We start from the raw sequence: 6,708 nt of genomic DNA on the forward strand, positions 1-6,708 counted from the left end.
CCAATCTCAGCTCTATTTTGGATGTCTTTGAGGGGCCCATGTTCCTGTACACCCCTGGGGCTGGCAGTTTCACTAGTTAGGTCCTTCTTCTAATGGATGCTGGGGCCTCAGAGGATCTATAGCCCTGAGGGGCTGACAGGAACTGGACAGACTGCTCTGGGCATGGAAGAAACAGAGGTCCTGTGGTTTTGGGGGAAGGGGCTGCCCCCAGTATGCTGTGGACCACGCCCCAGAGAGAGGCCAACTCAGGTGGACACTGGTGTGGGGCTTGCAGGGCAGGCCAGCCAGGAGTCTTGAGGACTGGTATTATGGGATGTGACTGCAAGTGTGGTGGGTATCAGAGGAGAGCTTACCTGAGATGAAGAGATGATGAGAATGCATGGGATGTGTGTGTGTGTGTATGTGTGTGTGTGTGTGCGCGCACATGTCTGCCCACAGCCATCTTAAAGGCAGTTCTCTTCTTCCACAGTGATTAGCTGACATGGAAGCAAATCTGTGGGTGATCTGGGGAGGGCGGCTCTTTCCTGCCTTTGTTCCAGACGCTGGACGAAACCCACATCACATCTGTTTAGACACCAATTTGGCCTGTCACTTACGAAGAAAAATCACCTCTCTGCTGGACTGATTAGGACAATTAGTTTTAGCTGTTAGGGCACGTATGCACCCGCACATAAACACACACACTCACTCTCTCCTCTGTCTCTTTCACCCTCTCCCCATTCCTCCCACTCCCCTGCCTCCCCTACTTGGAGCCCCACCGCACTCTCTTGCCACCAACCCTCCATCCAATTCTGTCATCTGGGAGGCAGGCTCCGTATGTGACCACCCCTGAAGTCTGGTTTCCACACGCTGCTCACATTACCAACGAAGAGACCGCTAATCCCATTTTAGTTTAGGACTTTGTTGCATATGGAAAAGGTGGGAACACTGAATTAGATTATAGATGAAAACTCGGTATTCCAATGAAACATCGTTAATTCAGACTCTGTGAAGACAAAATCTGCATAATTTCAACACGGCATGGACTAAACCTTATGAGCTGACTAGCTATAAAGAGAAAGAACCGACATAAAATACATTTCATTCCTTAAAGTGCATCTCAAGTAGAGATGCCATTATGCCAGATACTTCTTATTTCTTGTTTATTGAGCTTAAGCTATATGCATAACAAGTGCTTGGGGATAAGAAGGGGGTGAACAGAAAAAGGGGAGAAAAGTCTAAGACTTTCATCAAGCTTGAATTATAATAAATATGGAAGTAAACAAGTTCTTATAATTTTAAAAATCTTTCTTCTTTCTGTACGTTAAACACTTGACAACAATTCACTGAACCTAAATCTATTTACTTAATTCGGCTGCATGGTTACTGCTCGGATTGGGAGTCAAGATGGCCCAGTTCAACCCTGAGCATTCCACTTAAAGTCTTGGGTAAAACTCCTTTACTTCTCATCTAATTTTCTCATCTGTCAAATTGCAGAAGAAATCTCAGAGTTGTAAATAATAATAATAATCCTTTTGAAGTTAAAAAGTGATATTAAAATCATTACAATAGGAAACCCAGGGATGGTCAGGCTGTCTGGTGGGAGCCTATCATCTGGCAGGAAGTAAGAAAGAGAAGTAGGATGGAGATTGCAGATACACAGGCAACTATGCAAAGCAGCAGCAGCTAGAAGCCCAACTCACCCCACCTGACTCTGGCTGACAGTCAGCAGGCCGACTTTTCCAGACCCCTGGAAGAGCCCATCCGTGGCTAAGCTATACACTGGCTTTGCTGGAGGCAGTTGTAAAGAGCAGAGTTACCTCCCCAACCGCCATTGCCCAGTTTTGTCTGGTCTGCGTGGCTGGTCAAGCCAGTTAAAAGGAGGTAACAGGCTCCCTCAGGGGCTCCCCTTGGAGAGAGAGACTCATCTCCTGGACTCTGAGCTTGCATCTGGGAGCTATGACCTTGTTGCTGCTATGCTTCCTCTCTATAGGGAAGGTATAAATTTCTTCCTTAGGTTCAACTTCAAAGTCTCTTTCACAGCCACCTCCACCCTAGAGTCTTCTAGCTTACCTCCCTCCTGGGGAACAGCTGCCATGTTCAAAGTTGTCCCGATCTAGTTTTCAACGTACTTGTCACTGACTCATGGGGGCTGGCTCCTCTTCAATCCTCATCACAAGTTTTATTTAGCCAGACCATTATTTAGTCATTTTGTTTATCCCCCATCACCCTGGCACCTTGCATGGATAAGACCTTTAATAATGAAGCAACTTAGGACGCATGCACCTCCATATAAGGTGCCAGGGAGATGAGGGATAAACTGGGCTTCCCTGGTGGCACAGTGGTAAACAATCTGCCTGGTAATACAGGAGATGCAAGTTTGATTCCTGAGTTGGGAAGATCCCCTGGAAAAGAAAATGGCAACCCATTACAGTATTCTTGCCTGGAAAATTCCATGGACAGAGGAGCCTGGTGGGTTATAATCCATGGGGTCATAAAACAGGCAGACACGACTGAGCACAAGCATTAAAGAATGCGACACATGAGATTTTCAAACTTGGGTGAAGATCTTTGAAAGGAAAATGAAAATCATCAAGGATCCCTGAGAAAGCATGTGAAATCCTGACACGAGGAATAACAGGGTGGGGCAAAGAGCATGGGAAAGGAGTCACCGGACTCTGAACGGTGTGACCTTGGGCAAATCACAGCCTAATGACCTCCCCAAGCATGGGAGCAACTCATACTCCCAGCAGAACTGTGAGAGTGTCCATTCCAGAACAATGTTTTTTAAACTGCAGCAGCACAAAAATCTATTCAAAAGCCAGCTCAGTGACCCACCATGTAAATCGTCTAAAGATTTCCCAGGCAGTTGGAAAGATTTCCCAGGTTTGTTGGCCAGACCCCAGAAACACCTCATCACTGCCCTGGAACCACTGCCCCCCTGGGGGTTCCAACTGCAGGATTTTGAAACCTCAAATCTAGATCACACCTATCACCTCCTACTTGTATAATTATACTTCTCGGTCGAAGGACCTGGAGATATAGTGCGTAGGCTGGCAGGGTGGGTGGAGGCTGGGTTTTCTTTAGGCTCCCAAACTACCGCAGGCAGGAATCAGGATGGAGGAGCTCCAGTTAGGCAGAAGCCCTGAAACAGCTGGCCCAGTAATACAGACAGGAAAATCAGAGGTCATGCCAGTCAAGTGTCCTTCAGCAGAAACCTGATGCTGGGAAAAGTGCTCCCACCAAGTCTCTGATACCTCTTTTCTGTCCAGTTATTTTATTAAACACGCATTTCCTAAGGACTTCCTCCTAGAAGCCAAACACTACTCTGAACTGGGAATTGATGACACAATCTCTGCCTGTAGGAACTTTGGAGGCTCTTCAGGAGCCTGTGGGTAAATGCCAGGAGAGCAAGGAATGACGGGAAGGCAGGTGACCCAGACTTAAAGACAGAAGGGACAAGTTGTTGGAGGAGTTGATCCTGTATGGTTAAAACCTGAAGTGCAAACAGGGGCTAGTTGGGTAGAGGTAGAGAAAGAGGGCAAAAATATTTTGCACAGAAGAAACATGTTCAAAAGTAACAGAAGAATGTGCAAAGAGCCAGGGTCAGCGCTAAGCTGAGCTGAAACCCTTGCTTCTCTATTTCCTATCCTGGCAATGGGATTGAAGTCTCCTCCTCTAATAATCATACATACCCTGTGGGGCTGTGCTGAGATTTAAAGGAGATAATGAGCCAAAAGTACTGGGCACACAGGGTACTTAGTGAAGGGTATTAAATGTTGCTAAATATTTCCCACTACACTAGTCTGTAAGCTGTGTAACCACTGGCTTGCCATCACCGGTTTATTCATCCTTGTAGACTCACTTTCAGGCCCAGGGCCTTGCCTTTTGTAGACACCGAATGAATATTTTTAAAATGAATGTTGAAAAAGTGCAAAGGAGTATACCTGTGTTTTTGGGATCAGAAAGCCATTTTTCCATAGCTAGAGCCCATCTATCTCTGTGGCCATATAGGCAGATGCATGGTTTCTCAAAATAGCTCAGCAAACTTTTCCCTCACATGGTCCCAATGCACTGGCTCTCCCCAAGCCATACTACCCAGCCACCCCCCTTCAACAGCAACTATCCTGACACATATCCACAGGGACGCATGGGCAGACAAGGGGCTCTTCCTATAGACAGACAGGAGCAGAAGCTGAACTATTAAAACAGGTTCTACCTTGTGAAGCACGGAGGCTGCCATCAACATTCAAAAACCCCACCATCTCAAATGTCCCATCCTCCCTCTTGCTCACATGCTGGAACCTTCAAAGAGACACCCTTCTTTTCCAACCTGAGTTTCTTCTCATCACCAACAGATGAGTGTCCCTGGCTCACATCCACCCAGCCCTGATCCCTTCTGCTTGGACTCCTATTCGTTATGCCTGACTTTGCTCCCATGAACTGTGGACCTCAGGAAAGTCCTGCCGCTCTGTGGCCTCACTTTTTTCACTGTCAGAACACAGAGAGTCAGCGATGCTCCATGCTCACCTGGTAGTTATGTCTCAAGGGTAAGGGAGATAACAAATGAGATAACGTCTATGATGCACAGAAAATACCTCAAGAAGAAAGGCTCTGGATAAATACAAGGTGTAAATGCCACACCTGATTAGTGTGTATGCCTCTGTCCACAGACTTCAACCATAGATTCCTCTCTCCTCCACCCCTGAACATAAACATGCTTCCTGCCTGTAATCACTGTCTCTGCTACACATCTTCACGTGCATACATATACCCACAGACTTTCAGCACCTATATTTCCCCCAACATGCCCAGGGAAAATTGTTTTTGAACTCAGAGGAAGCTCAGGTTACAAACGCTCCCTTGCCCCTACACACAGGCTCTTTTTCAGGACGCAGGAAGAAGTGCCAAGCAGATAGCTTATCTCTCAAGCAGGGCATTTCAGCTCCCACCATGTGGCTTCAGGAGATCCTTATCTGGCACAGCTCCTGCCAAGGGCTTTCCAGGACGAGGTAACTCCTTACTAGTTTGCCAGTACCCAAGACCAGAACAGAACAGCTGATGGCAGCGAGAGGATGTGGCTGGAAGGCCAGAGCAAGGACCCAGACACTTCAGATGCTCAGCGCCCTAAGTACTGCTCATTCCTGGGAAATTAGGGCCCCGAAATCAATGAATAAGGAGTACTTTCCTAGGCACGACACAATCGTGGGCAAGCAGACCGCTCAGGTCCTCCCCAGTTTAGTCCTTTCCACTTGGAGCAGCAACCGGAAAGCCTGTAGTGGTTGGTGCCTGTTGCTGCTAAGTTCTGTGCCCTAAAGGCTGGAGTTAAGCGTGTGGAAGGGTGAGTGTGTGTGTGTAGGGGAGTGGGGAGAGAGTGAGGGGCTGGCTGCCTGTGGTGGGTGAGGGAAAGAAATGAATGTGATATGTGTGTAGGTGGGAGACTGTGTGTGTGTTGCTTTGGCTGAATGAGTCCAGGCAGTGCTAATTTGCTTCACTCGTGTCCGACTCTGTGAGACCCCGTGGACTGTAGTCCTCCAGGCTCCTCTGTCCATAGGATACTGGAGTGGGTTGCCATGCCTTCCTCCAGGGGATCTTCCTAAGCCAGGGACCGAACCGGTGTCTCTTACCTCTAACCTGCATTGGCAGGGAGGTTCTTTACCACCAGCGCCATCTGGGTAGCCCCAAGCAGGCAGGGGGCCACTTAAATACCCAGGTTCATCACCCACCTTCTCTATCGATCTCAGCCCCTGTGACCTATTCCTTCAGTGGGACAATCTAAACCTCCAACTGCACCCGTGTCCCCGCCACCAGTGCAGACACACACAGCCCATCTCCAAAGTTCCAGACAGCAAAGTTCAGTGGCCCGACCGCGGCTGTCAGACCCTGCCTGCACATCTCCCGCTTCCTCATTTCTGGACTTCAGTGTCACCCAACACCTCTGCCCTCGTAGATCAGACTCAGGACGGGGAGTAGATAAACCCGGTCTGTAGGAGACAAAGCCGGAAGGACGGGCGCACCCTCCTTTCTTCCAGGCGGGGACCAGACTCGCCGCACGAGCCCGGGCAGAGGGGAGACCCTGACAGTTACATGCGGAGACAAAGACACCTGGACAGACGCCGGCACAGACAGACAAAGACCCACTGACGCGCTGGCACGCCGCGGGGAGCGCAGTTTCCCGGGAGCCCGGCTCCCTCCTTGCGGACTGAGCGAGACCCCTGTCCACCTCACCTTATCTGTCCCTGCGCCTGGGGCTGACTTCAGGTTTTTTTTCTTTTCTTTTCCAGTGTGTTTGGCGATGTGCTCCCGTCTCTCTTCTCGCGCTGGCCGGGCGGGTCCCGAGATTGCTCTCGGCTCCGGCTCGCTAGATGAGGCGAGCAGAGAAACTTTCTACCTCGCCTCCCGCCAGGCGCCGCCCGGCCGCCCTCCCGGCCGCCCGCCCGCTAGCTGGCTCCCTGAGCGCCAGCCCCAGCGCGGGTCTGGGAGCCTCGGGCGGGCGGGAGGGCAGGGCGGGGCGGGCGGACCGGGGCGGGGTTGGGGCCGCTCATTGGCCGGGGCGGGGCGGGGCGGGGCGGGGCGGGGCCGGCGCCGACGCCGCTCGTTGGCTAGGGCTGCCGGCGGCTCTTCCCAGCGGCTCGGCGGCCTTTGTTCCCAGCTGACAGCTAGGGTTGCCCTCCACCTCCCGCTCGCCTGCATCCGCCTACCGCGCGGTGTCCCGACTCCCCCAACTCT

At 50.7% G+C, this 6,708-nt stretch overlaps 1 protein-coding gene across 1 annotated transcript in view; it reads right to left on the reverse strand.

The window, feature by feature from the left end:
• Positions 1–6,458, reverse strand: part of LZTS1 (leucine zipper tumor suppressor 1) — a 66,711-nt gene extending 60,253 nt beyond the window's left edge. Inside the window, exon 1 of the mRNA XM_055578678.1 lies at positions 6,208–6,458. The gene's annotated coding sequence lies outside the window, so the exon portion shown is untranslated. The remainder of the gene's footprint in view (positions 1–6,207) is intronic.
• Between the last annotated feature and the right edge of the window lie 250 nt (positions 6,459–6,708).

Source organism: Bubalus kerabau, chromosome 4 (assembly GCF_029407905.1).
Source record: "Bubalus kerabau isolate K-KA32 ecotype Philippines breed swamp buffalo chromosome 4, PCC_UOA_SB_1v2, whole genome shotgun sequence".
Taxonomy (NCBI): domain Eukaryota; kingdom Metazoa; phylum Chordata; class Mammalia; order Artiodactyla; family Bovidae; genus Bubalus; species Bubalus kerabau.